This window comes from Sphaerodactylus townsendi, linkage group LG04 (assembly GCF_021028975.2).
Source record: "Sphaerodactylus townsendi isolate TG3544 linkage group LG04, MPM_Stown_v2.3, whole genome shotgun sequence".
Classification (NCBI taxonomy): domain Eukaryota; kingdom Metazoa; phylum Chordata; class Lepidosauria; order Squamata; family Sphaerodactylidae; genus Sphaerodactylus; species Sphaerodactylus townsendi.
The window spans coordinates 1,741,814-1,755,442 of record NC_059428.1 but is presented as its reverse complement, the minus strand read 5'-3'; the positions used below and the strand labels follow the sequence as shown (position 1 = coordinate 1,755,442).

General features: G+C 50.9%; 1 long non-coding RNA gene across 1 annotated transcript; it reads left to right on the top strand.

The window, feature by feature from the left end:
• The first annotated feature begins 2,685 nt into the window (after nt 1–2,685).
• Nucleotides 2,686–13,629, top strand: LOC125431890. Its single transcript, XR_007244356.1, has 2 exons — nt 2,686–2,761; nt 12,881–13,629. It is a non-coding gene; the product is annotated as an uncharacterized LOC125431890 (long non-coding RNA).

Here is a 13,629-nt window from a genome sequence, read left to right as displayed (position 1 = left end):
CAGTCACAGCTCCGCCCTCTCGAGCTTCCGTTGCGCGGCTCCAAATCCCAGCAGCCTTTGCAGAGTCGGGTGCTTCAGCCATAACCTTGCGGTCAGCCCTGCCAATCATGCCCAAGATCCCGCCCCTCGTGCGCGATTTCAACGTAAATAATCATTGAAAAACTCCTAACAAAAGCCAGATTATGCTGCTGCTGCTGCGACCTCGCACACGAAGGGCGGGTGCGAGGCGATGACGTTGCGGCGCAGCGGGGGGCATCGTGACGTCAAGCAAGGCCTGGCTGGAGCCTTAAACAGTCGCCCGTGTTCACGGCCTGTCATTGGCTGCGTAGTCGCGCGGGAGTCAGTGGTCAGGCTGCCTGTCCCAGGACGGCGAGCGGGAGGACGAGGCCGGCGTCTGGGAGTGTGGTCCCAGGTTCGATCCCCGGACCCTCCACTTGAGGGGACCAGGCCGGGCGTCGGGTAAGGGAGCTTCTAATGGCTGTTGGGGCGGAGAGCTGCAGGCGCGGCCCGCTTAGTTCATCCTCGTGGGAGGGCGACGAAGGGCCCAGGCTGGCCATCTCCAGTCTGTAGGCTACCAGCAGCGTGGCGTAGTGGTTAAGAGCAGGTGCACTCTCATCTGGAGGTCCGGGCTTGGCTCCCCGCTCTGCCACTTGAGCTGTGGGAGGCTGATCTGGGGAACCAGGTTAGCCTGTGCGCTCCAGCACGTGCCGGCTGGGTGACCCTGGCTAGTCACAGTTTTTCGGAGCTCTCTCAGCCCCACCCACTCTTTGTTGTGATTTGTGTGTTTTGTTTGTTGTGGGGGAGGAGAGTGTAAGCCCTTTGAGTCTCCTTACAGGAGAGAAAAGCTCTTCTCTTCTTTCATCGCTGGGGGCTGGCAGAAGATTCTCTTAGACTGGCCTGACTTGGATGGCCTGGGTTTGCTCACCAGCAGATCTGAAACCTTAGCAGGGCCTGCCCTAGCTGGTATTTTGGGAGAGACCACCAGGGAATTGCAGGGTCTGGGGGGAAAGGGCACGCTTAAATTATAGCAGATTTCGCTTGGGATGCTCACTTTCAGCGTCTCCTGGGTAATGTTTCCGTCTTTACAGTGATTAACCAACGTGACTTCCTCCCTCCCGCCTTCCTTGCAAACGGTTCCTTGCCTGTTCTAGGAGAGCCTAGTGGTCAGTTCGGCATCTGGTAATATCGTATCCCATAAGGCCACAGTGACTGGCCTTAAAAATACAAATATATACATATATTTCTTTTGGTTCCAGTCACTGCTTGCTGTTAAGCCACTGGCTATTGGGGATTTAGTTGGATCAGGCAACGTGGTCTAGCGTCATGGCCCCACCATCCAAAAAACAGAAGGCTCCAGCTCTGCCATCCGTGCCTGCCAATGTGTCTGAGCAGTCACCCCCACACCAAGAAAATCAGTCGGTGCCACCCACCACGGTAGGTGACCCAGCCACACTCTCCCAGTGCGAGGCCAATCAAACAATGTCAGGCAGTAACCTGCTGCCATCCTGCAGTCAGGGCCAGGGCAAAATATGGTTGTCCCAGCTGCAGCCCCGCAGGGCTTGAGCTCCTCCTCCTCCAAAGAGAGGGCCGCATCACAGCCTGTATCCGGGTGCAGCCCCCCCCTTGGCGGCGCTTCGACATCATCCCTCCACCTCATGTTGCCAACCCATGGCTCCTTATTCAAAGCATGTCCCGAGCATCATGCAGTTCCAGTCTGAATTGGCCATTCCCCCTTGGCCCTCCGCGATCAGCCAATGAACACGGGCAGCAGGGAGGGGAGGGCCTCAAGTGGGCAAGAGCCGCCTTCTCACCCCTCAGGTTCTGCAGCCAGCTGGAGACGCTGCAGGAGGGGAGGACTTGCAGTGGGATGACCAGCCCGCCTCGCCCCAGCCAATGCTAAGAAGGCCAGGAAGTCGGCCCACGGTCCACGGCAACCGACGGAGAGCTCCTCGCCTTCCAGTGAGTACTGGCCGGATGACGAGCTCCCACGCAGCGGGCGGCTGTCCAGCAGGGCTGGGATCCCGCCCCTCCCGAGGGGCTTGCAGGCATGAGACTCCAGCCTGGGTTTCTGTGAAAGAATCCCCCCCTCGCATTCCCCCCCCTTCAGGGAGCGAAGTCGGCAGGACCCACCAGGGTTACCTACCCAGAGAGCTTCCGGGCAGCGGCTCTGGATGGGCACTTCTAGACATTTTGCATTCACAGCCCAGAGGTGGTTTTTTTAGAGTCACTGGGGAAAAGCACCGAGGTCAAGCTCGACAACTGGCTGAGGGGCTTTGGGGATATGCCACTGCTAATTCTGCAGCCTACCCTTACGCCCTGGCAGCTTTGGGACATTTCGCAACGTCTCCAGGCTCAAGGCTTATCGCGAGGGAGACGCTGCGGCCATAAGCTGCGATGAGGAGCTCCGGAGGTGTGCTTCAAGACAGTGAAAAAATGCGCTGCTGGGACGCACTATATCGGCCTGGACATTGTTAGTCCAAACTTTCGCCAAGCCCCAGAATGTGGCCAAACCCCAGAACGCAACTAAGCCCCAAAAAGCAGCCTTGAAAAAGCAAACGAATGCCAAGACTGGCCAATGCTGGGACTTTAATAAAGGAGGTTGCCAGTATTGGCAGGTTTGCACACGTGCAAGACCTGCCTTGCTCGCACGACGCCCAGCTGCCCATTGGGAAGGACCCCAACCCTTTTAAAGCTCCTGGCCTTGCAGCCACCTCTAGGGCCAGGAGAGGGGCAGTGGGAGCGAATACTTTGGCACATCATTGTTCGCTTAGATCAGGACAAGCCTGGCCAAGCATGGCCAATTGGCTACGCTGGTAGGGCTGATGGGAATTGTAGTTCCTGGAACATCTGAGAGCCGCAGGTTCCCACCCCTGGCCTAGATCAACCACTGCAGTGACTTCTTCACCTGGCCAACTCACCACTAGAGGGTTGTGCTTTAATTTCCTGTCTTAAGCTAGATATCCCAACTGCAGGGCAGCCAACTTCCTGTTCGACCGGCTTTTGCATTCCTTATTTGGGGTCTCAGATGCTGATGGTGGATAGTAGAAATGTGAGGGGAACAATTGAGGCAGAGCCTCAGTGGTAAAAAAAACAAAACAGGAACAGGGTAGCTGTTCCTAGAACCTAAAAAGAACTAAACTCAGTGATTTTGGACACCGTACAAAGCCTAGTTCAAGAGCAAAGCCTATCAGACAAACATCTAGTACGAGGAAAGAGTATTTTAGTTATCCTTGTTGCAGTTGAAGGAAATAAAGGGAAACAGGGCAAGTGTTTGCTGCACTCTTAGCCTTGAGCCCAACAGTAGAGCCTCCAGTTTCAGAGGCAGTACATCTTGGGAAATCTAAGCTTAGAAGAGTACCCTTGACAGAGCCAACAACATGGAACCACACCTACAGGTGGACAGTAAGCCCAGTCTCACTTCAAGATCTTGTGCATAGATAAAGGGGATAAAAGTGAGTAACCTTTCTTTCCCCTTTCCAACTGTATCAAGAAGAGAATGTCTACTTTCAACCCCATCTCTTTGAAACGTGGGGATCCACTAAAAAAAAATTCCTTTCATTTAGGTGCTGTGAGAACAAATAAAAAATGATCCAGCTTGGTAGCCCCAACTCTTCAGTAACAAGAACTTAACTCATTTTCTATCCTTTTATTTAGCTGTGTCTGTATTTTGGTGTTTGTGTCCAATTACATATGATCTATGCTGTGCGTATTATATCTTTGCTGCCTAATAGACAGCTCTCAAAAGGTGGAGAAGTTATTGTATGCTTGTGTTCATTTGCTTGTTTTTAAGAAAACCAAAAAAATTACATTTGTTCCAAGGTTTGTGTGGGACGAGCATAAAATAATTCAATTGAATTCTGTACTGAAGGTGTGTGCTCAGCCCTGTCACACTGCAGCTCATATGGCTAATCCCTCAGATGTACAGATTTTTTTGGGGGGAAGTGGATTTGATGGTGTGTTTTGGATTTATGGGATAGCTTCATAGTCCAAAAAAACACATGGAAATAAGTGGTTTTGAAGGGTTTTGCTTGAAAATAAAAATAAATGGTAAAAGGAATGGAAAATTGGAGTTAAAATGCAAAGCACTCCAGCAAATGGCAAACGTGGAATTACCTTTCTTTGTTGTGTTTTGTTCCATGAAAAAGGTTTCCTCCCTAGGGAGAGAGATTTCTTAAAATTTGCTTTGTGCTATGTTTTGTGTTTAGTCATTTAGTTTAAAGCTTTTCTTTTCTTTAACCCTAATGGACAGTAAGCAATCTTTAAAGGAAAAAATGCCACTGTTTTAAAACTATTTAAAACTGCATGGTTTATTTTGGTCTCACTTTGGACCCTGCTTTTCATTTCCTTTCCTTTCCTCTCTAAACGCTTGAATTCAAGTTTCTGTTTACTTTGATTTGTTGACTATTTAGTGTTTTCTCCATGATTATTACTGGTTCACAATGTTTGTTTCCAGCTCAGCCTCCTAAACCGGCTGAGCACAAGATGTCTCTAAGGTATCGGTGGAGAGATCCGCTAGTTGGATCTCCCCACCAGCCCTCACGATCGCTGGGCTTTCCAGCCCAGGCTGAGCCGACACCCTAATGATGTCGGTTTTATGTCTGGTACAGGCTCCAAGTGCTCACATTTCAAAACCTCCAGAGGTTTCCATTTCAGCCTTGGGATCGCCAAGCAGTTCCACCTGTCCCTCTCAGCATCTGTTTAGCCAGCACTCCATCCAACCGCTTCCTCCGCCTATTTTGGAATCTAATGGAGGGGGTCAACGCCTGGAGGGTGGGCAGAAGGGACAGGGACCCAAGTTTCCTCTGGTTGGAACAAGGGAGCAAGGGGAGATAGAGACACCGAGAGCAACTTTTGTAGCAATAAAGGCCTAATGAAGTTCTGTATTTCATCTTTGCAACCACACGATTGTTGCAAAACCTTTTCCATGGAGTTATGTATTTATCCTTTTATAAAATTGCAACTTGTAGTATGAATGTGTTTCCTCCTTAGCAAATATATGCATCTACGTTGTATCTTTTCTCCTTTGAATTACTGTACTATGTAGTTGATGAAATAGTGGCTATAGCTACTATATCCCTTTGTTTAATATGATTGTTTCAGTATCTAAACCAATTCTCTTTATTTGACATGGTTCATGCCGTAGGCTATTTTCATATGAAACGCATTTCAATGTTTCCTGGACGTCCAAGGAGACAGAACTTAATACACCTATTCCCCCAAGAGATAGACAAGGCAAATTGGTGGGTTTCCAACCACTTCGCTTTATTCTCCTGCTTCAGCCAGCTCACATTCCTTCTTTGTCTCTTCTGGGTCTGCTTACCTTTATTCTGTTCTCTGTGCATAGCAATGGATATTTCACCAGCGATGCTGGAACGGCAGCAAATGACGCCAGTAATCGAGATTACGCTCCTTTGGTGGGGGAGGTGGGATTGGAACCAGCCTCATCTGTGGTGACATGGAGGAGAGATGACCTTCGTCTGAGCTGTCAGCCTCTGTCTGGCACAGCAGTCTCTGACCGGGAGCCTGTTTGAATTCAGAACAGTGTGACCTTCCAGGCAAGACTGTGTCTGTCAAGACTCCATTCCTCAACCTCCTGCCCTGGCACTGCTCAGAAAACAGCACTCGAATATGAACAACAGCAGCCCTGGACAAAGCAGCGGAGAGCAGCAGTGGCGTAGTGGTTAAGAGCAGGTGCACTCTAATCTGGGGAACTGGGTTTGATTCCCCACCACTGGAGCTGTGGAGGCTTGTCTGGGGAACTAGATTAGCCCAGCCCCACACACGCCAGCTGGGTGACCTTGGGCTAGTCACAGTTCTGTGGAGGTCTCTCAGCCCCACCTACCTCACAGGGTGTTTGTTGTGGGGGAGGAGAGAAGGGAAAGGAGATTGTAAATCCCTTTGAGTCTCCTTGCAGGAGAAAAGGGGATATAAATCCAAACTCTTCGTCCTTTTGTCTATATCTCTTAACCTACTCCAGGGTCTTCCTCTGACTCCCCCTCCTCTGTGACCATCTGTGTTGCAAGCCACATTAAGGGTTTACCTGTTTATTGTCCCACACTTAAAACCTATCAAGGTAATGGGTCAAGCCGTCACCTGGAACATCAGGAAAAAACCTTTGTTCGAAGGATTTTCTTCCCCAAGACACATTTTTTTCCCTATTGGGGACACCTTCAGACCATCGTGCTCATAATATTGTTCTATCAGCTGATCATTTCAAAGCCTAGTTCTGGCCATTAGGTTTCCTGCCTGGACGCCCACCACCAGACTGGTAAATATCATCGCTAATGCCCACCTCTTCCTCTATATCCAAACCTGTCTTTCACCTGTAAATTACATCCTAGGAATCCTTGTGTGTTTTTCTACCCCTCAGTAACTGAGTGATTGTGAGTGGAGATTTGTTTCATTTCCTTATTTTCTCTGCTGGTTTCTTGTGATGGGCTGAAACCCTGGTATACACTGGCAATAGATCTTGTGACACCTGACCTTCAGGATGGCTGTCTCGGGGCGATGGGGTTCACTTATCTGGCTGGGAGTTAGACCTCTGTCTGCATGGTTTAAGGTCAGAGTTGTGTGATTAGCTGGCATCGTCAGAAGTGATTGGGGGAGCTGTGCTGGTCTCTCCGCTCTTTTGGCGGACTGCCCGTGGGAACTGGATCTGACAGGGCGGCCGGGGAGCACTCTTGGTGGAACCTCCCTTAAGACGCTTGGGGGGTGGAGCAGGTCATTAAATCAGGACGCCTAATTAGGTTACTGAGGTTTGCTCTTTGGGCAGCAAAACGGAGTTCCACCAAGTTGCTGCACCGACACGCTTTCCTCCAACAGGCGGGTTGGAGGAAAGGTTTTCACTGGGGGACAGCACTTCGGGCTGCCCAGTGTACAGATCGGAGCCCAGGCTACACCTCACGACTCTGTCATCCGTGGTCAATACAACGGGCTGTGGCCAACGCTTACCACACACTGTAGTGTATTGGTTCCAAGCAGCTGCCATAGCTGAACTGTGATTGGCAGTCAGCCTCTGTATTAATTTTGCAGCTGCAGCATGCTTGTCTTCAATTGTTATGGAGTAATCCAATGAATAAATGGCTGGTGTTTCAATCCTCATTCGTCTTGGACTTCTTGATATAGGGCGGTATATTAAATCAAATAAATAATAATAAGAGTGTTGTGTTTATTTCCTTTGGGATCCTGGAGATTCCATTCCCCAGGTGGTGACATGCCCTGTAGAGAAGCTCTTTACTATTTCTTTTATTAGGGTCTCAGTTGACTGTTTTGTTACAATGGGTTTTGTTCCTTTGTACAGTGTTCTAAGGAGGAACTTTCTTTAGCTAGATGTTGTCCCTTTAAGTACTTATAACAGCCCCATTATGCCCTTATTACCCAGTAGTGCTCTTGTTCAGTTAGTTAGAGTCTAAGGTGTATAGTATAGAAGGTATTGCAGTGAGGTCCAGATAGAAGACACTGGAAGGGAGGAAGCATTTGGGACTCTTAGTTTGGAGAGGAGACGCCTGAGGGGATATGGTTGGAAGTCTCACCATGCATGGGGTGGAAATGCTCACAGAGAGAAAGTTTTTCTCTCACAATGTCCAGGGGGCATCCATTGAAAATGCTGGGGAAGAATTAGAACTAATAAAAGGAAACACTCTTCACGCAACGTGTGATTGGTGTTGGAATATGCTGCCACAGGAGGTGGTGATGGCCACTAACCTGGATAGCTTTAAAAAGGGGCTTTGGACAGATTTATGGAGGAGAAGTCGCATCTCTGGCTACCAATCTGATCCTCCTGATCTGAGGTTGCAATGCTATAGCAGACCAGGGTGCTCAGGAGCAGCAGCAGAAGGCCATTGCTTTCACCTCCTGCATGTGAGCTCCAAAGGCACCTTGGTGGCCACTGCGGTAGCAGAGAGCTGGACTAGATGGACTCTGGTCTGATCCAGCTGGCTTGTTCTTATGTTCTTAACCAAGAGGAAGCACTGACAAAGTGGACTTTCTCGGAAGAAGTCAAGAAAGAATCAGTCTCAAGCTTCAAGTTGTTCTAGTCAAGCAATATCTATTTTATTACTCACAAATTGTTTAAAAAATAGGTAGTTTTTACCACTTAAATGCTTCTGGCGCCAATGAGCAAGGCAGCAGGCTTCATTGCTCTCCCCTTCCAATCGCCGCCCACGGGTCAGGGGAGAACTACTCGCCATTGCCCCGCCAATCCAGGGAGGTCCCTTTTTTCTTCACAAGGGGTGTGGACCATTGGCATGGCTGCAGGGGTTCATTTCTGCATGTCTGCCAAGAGCTACATGTGTTGCAGGAAATTAAAAGAGAAGCATTTCTATGCAAAGGCAACGAAAAGCAACCCAGATTTTTTTTCATGGCTCCAATTGCTGCCTGCACGGCACGCACGCGAACGGGAAAAAGGAAAACAGGTTCCTTTATAACAACTGCAACCTGTTATACATTTGCTGTGTGGAATCGACCGTAAATAAAACATCTCTTGTTAATCACTGCAGATTTATTTTATTATTAAAGGCCCAGCTAGGAGGAGTGGTTTAGAGGTTTTGTAGTCCTACTTGGGCAAAACAAAGTCAAGCCAAGTAAGCCAGTCCGGAAAGCCCCTCTGATCCTATCTTGTTGGTTGAATATATATTATTAGCAGAGTTTAGCAGATGCCAATAAAGGCTGAGATACTAATAAGTTGCTTTATATAAAAGTTTATTGACTAAAAGGGTTGTGTAACATGGAGAAAAAACCAAAAAGATATTAAACTGTACTGCTATATATTTACAGTTTTCCGTTCATATTGGGACTGACTATCTGAGGGCAAAGGAAAAAGTTAACTTTATAACTTCAGGAATACTCACAAACACGTAAGCAATGGCTATTGAAACTGGCCAATAGCTAATCAATAGGTCAGCTCATTAGAACTTGACCTCAACATTTTGCTTACACAACAACAGAGTTGTGTCAGACATGCAAATACTGTAGGCGCAGAGTATTCTGAGGATTCTTTAATACCTACTTATCTCCTCTACTGGTGGCAGGACTAGAATATATTATTTGAGATATTTTACCTCCTTTCTGTAAACTCGAGATGGCTGACAGAAGAGAAAGTACGGGGCTGCTTTCTGTGCCATTCTGGATCAGACAAGCAAGGTAAAAGCATTCTGTTCTGGGGAAGTCATGTGTGAATTAGCTAGCAGGTCAGAAGGACAGATCACGGTTCAATTTCAGAAGAGCGAAGAGCATCCATGTAAACACGCAAAACAAACTATTGTCGAAGGCTTTCATCGGCCGAGTCACTTAGGTTGTGATTGACATGGTCATCATTTCTCCCGTTACTAGATTATATGCTGAGACCTTCAGAGGATCATGATCCCCGAAGATGCCAGCCACAGATGCAGGAGAAACGCCAGGGAGAGAATGCTAGAACACGCCACAGCCCGAAACCACAGCACCCACGCAAAACAAAACTGTACAAGCAAGCAGACCTCTTCACATTACGTAGAATACTGCACTGTCAACTGCTTTGCAGCTGGATTTGTGAAAGTGGACTGAAAGTGCATTATTCTGTAGTGCGGAAGGGGCCTGAGATTTATGTACCATAGGCTAAAGTCTGAGACGACAGCATATGATTCTTGATTTTTCTTTCACAGATGCTCAAACCAGCATAGTGCGTAGTGCGCCTGTCCCTCAAACGGCCACACTGTGGCGCTGCAACCTGAAAACGACCAGGTGCCGCTGCCTCAGCAAAGGTGTGAGTTTGTGGCACTTTCGCAGCTCCCAAAAAAAGGACTCTGCTTCAGGCATGCAGTGGTGGCGGAACCCCATGGCACTCCAGATGTTCATGAATGGGCCACGCTGGTAGGCTGATGGGAATTGTAGTCCATTAATCTCAACTCAACCCATTAATTGTAGTCCATTAATTCTACCTAAAGTGTAGAACGTGGGAGGTTCCAAATGTCAAGTGTCCCAAAACTGCCAATCGCAGGCTGAGCTGGAGCCTCGGGTCCCGCCCCTCCTCACTCCCATTGGGTGCTTTAAAAAGTTCAGGTCTCCGCCGCCTCAGTCAAAGCTCTACTCGCTCAAGGCTTCATGACGTGACTCCAAGTCCCAGGGTAAGCCAATCGCAAGCTGAGCTGACCTCAAGTCCCGCTCCTCACTCCCATTGGCTCAAGCCTTCCGCGACGTAACTCCAAGTCCCAGGGTAAGCCCGGCCAGCTGCCAATCAGCCCGAGTCCCGCCTCCCTGCCCCGCACGGTTCCAAATGATGACATCATAGCGGGTCGCGGCCTGCCTGCTGCGCCGGGCGCGAAAGTGATGACGTCGCGGCGCAGAGGCGCGCGCATGGTGACGTCACCGCTGAGGCCCGGAGCCCAGGTGTGTTGCGCGACCTCACGACCCCTCTATTGGCTGCGTAGTCGCGCGGGAGTCAATGGGTTGGTGGGAGCGCCCATCCCCAGGACGGCGAGCGGAGGACGAGGCCGGCGTTCGGAAGGTCCCAGGTTCGATCCCCGGACCCTTCAGTTGGGGACCAGGCTTAGGCGTCGGGTGGGCACTCCAGGAGAGCTACTACGGCTGTTGGTTGGGCGGAGTGTGCCGCAGGCGCGGCCCGCTTAGTTCATCCGTGGGGCGACCGGGGCCCCAGGCTGGCCATCTCCAGTTCAGGCTACCAGCAGCGTGGCGTAGTGGGTTAAGAGCAGGCACTCTCATCTGGAGAGGAACTGGGTTTGACTCCCCGCTCGGCCACTTGAGTTGTGGAGGCTGGCCCTGGGGAACCAGATTAAGCTTGTGCGCTCCAGCACGCCAGTTGGGTGACCTTGCCAGTCCCAGTTCTTGAGCCTCTCAGCCCCACACACCTCAGAGGGTGTTTGTGTGGGGGGGGGGAGTATGGAAAGCAGCTCCACCTCGGTTTATGTCTAGTGGGGGGAAAGGGGCACGCTAAACTACAGGAAATTCCATCCCTTGGGGCTGCCTGTTTTCATGGTCTCTTCCGCCTTCCTTTTTTGCTAACGATTCCTTGCCTGTTCTAGGAGAGCCTAGTGGTCAGTGGTCAGTTCGGCATCTGGAACATCGCAACCCATAAGCCCACGAGCCGTAGCCACAGGAGCACAGTGACCGCCCTAAAAATACAAACATACATATATTTCTTTGGTTCCAGTCACTGCTCAGTGCTAAGAGCCACCACCGCTATTGGGGACTTAGTTGGATCAGGCAGCGGTCTGGCGTCATGGCCCCTTCATCCAAAAAAGCAGAAGGCCCAGCCCATGCCACCCGACCTGCCAATGTGTCCGGAAAGCAGTCACCCCCAAGACCAAGAAAATCAGGTCGGTGCCACCCACCGCCATAGGATGGCCCAGCCACACGCCCGGTGTGCGGCCAATCAAACAGTGTCAGGCAGTAACCTGGCTGCCATCCCAAGCAGTCAGGGGTCAGGGCACAATACAGCTGTCCCAGCTGCAGCCCCGACGATGGCTTGGAGCTCCTCCTCCTCCAAAGAGGAATGCACGACAGCTCAGCCCCGTGCAGCCCCCCCCTTATGGCTTCGATATCATTCTCCACCCCAGCTGCTGCCAACCCATGGCTCCTCATTCACAAAGTACGTCCCCGAGCACGGGCGCAGTTCGCCCAGTCTGGTATCAATTCACCCCCCCTTTGGCCCCTTCCCCCCCCCGCGATCAGCCACGGAACACGGGCAGCAGGGAGGGAGGGGCCCTGCGGCAAGAGCTCGCTTCTTCTCACCCCTCAGGTTCCTCCCACGCAGCCAGCTGGAGACGCCGCGAGGAGGGGAGGACGGCAGCGGGGAGGACCAGCCGCCTGGCCCGCCACGCTAGCGAAGGCCAGGAAGCCGGCCCCACGTCCACGGCACCGGACGGAGAGAGCTCCTCGCCTTCAGTGAGTACCGCCGGATGACGCATTCTTTGCACGCAAAGGGCGCGGTATTGTCCAGCAGGGCTGGGATCCCGCCCTCCCGAGGGCTTGCAAAGCGAGACCTCAAGCCTGGGCTTCTCAGAAAAGCAATCTCGCAGCCCCAGGAGCGAAGTCGGTGCAGGACCCACCGGGGGTTACCCACCCAGAGAGCCAAGCAAAGGGCTCCTGGATGGGCACTTTGTGGACATTTTTGCTGCCACAGCCCGGAGGGTTTTCTGGGGAGTCACTGGGGAAAAGCAATCACAGGTCATGCTCGGGACATCTGGCTGAGAGGGGCTTTGGGGACATGCCACGCATCTCTTGCAGCTCTACCCTCATTCTGGCAGCTTTGGGGCATTTCGCAACGCCCTTCCAGGCTCGCTTATCGCAGGAGACGCTATGCGGCCATCAACGATGAGGAGTTCCGAGGAGCGCTCTACAGTGAAAAATGCTGGGATGTAATTCATAGCCGGGCCTGGACATTGTTAGTCCAAACTCGCCAAACCCCCAGAACGTGGCCAAACCCCAGAACGCAACTAAGCTCCTGTGAATGCGCCAAACCCCAGAACGCTGCCAAGCACCAGAATGTAGCTAGCACCAACGCAGCCAAGAACCAGAGCACAGCTGTGAGAAAGCGAAGGAATATCAAGGGAGAGGCTGCCGAGCTCGCCTGCTGGGACTTTAATGAAGGGAAGTGCCAAAGGACCCAGTGTAAGTTTTGGGCACGCAGCGCAGACCTGCCTTTGCCCGCACGCACTTCCAGCTGCCCATTGGGAAGGGAACCCTCGCCCTTTAGGGTTCCTGGCCTGCAGCCACCAGGGCCAGGAGGGGCAGGAGCCGGAATCCTTGCTAATATCATTGTCGCTTAGAGGAGCGGTTCTTATTCTCCAGATGTTATGGATTCACTTATCAGTTCCTACCAGCATTGGCCAATTACATGCTGGCAGGCTGATGGGAACTGTGTCCATAACACTGAGTGCCAAAGGTTCGCCACCATCGGGCCTAGGTGAACCACTGCGGTGACTTCCTCTGCCTGGCCAACACACCACTGGAGGTTTGTGCTTCATCTCGGTTTGCCAGATATCCTAATTGCAGGGCAGCCAACTTCCTGTTAGATGGGTTCTTGCACGGTTTTTGCATTCCTTACTTGGGCCCCCGCATGCCGACGGATAGTAAAAATTTGAAGGGAATAATTGGAGGCAGAGCCTCAGTGATAAAACAAAAACAGGAACAGGGTAGCTGTTCCCAGGAACCTAAAAAGAACTTAAACGCAGTGATTTTGGACATTGCAGCTGTGCGCTCAGTTTCCAAAGAGCAAAGGCTATCAGACAAACATCTAGTACGAGGAAAGAGTATTTTAGTTTTCCTTGTCGCAGCTGAAGGAAATAAAAGGGGAACGGGGCAAGTGTTTGCTGCACCTTTCAAAAGCTGAAATCTTAGACTTTAGCCAAAAAGTAGAGCCTCCAGTTTCAGAGGCAGTACGTCTTGGGAAATCTAAGCTAGGCTCTCTGTTTCCAGGCTGCCTGAGAAAGTAAACTCTGACAGAGCCAACGTTGAACCACAATTCCATGGTGGTCGACAGTAAGCCCAAGCCCCGGCCCCCATGACCCAAGATCTTGCTCAGATAAAGGGGATAAAATTGATTAACCTTTTTTTTCTTCTAACTGTAGCAAGAAGAGAAATGCTCCAGTTTCTAACCACACCTCTTTGGAAACGGGGGGGGGGGATCTAATT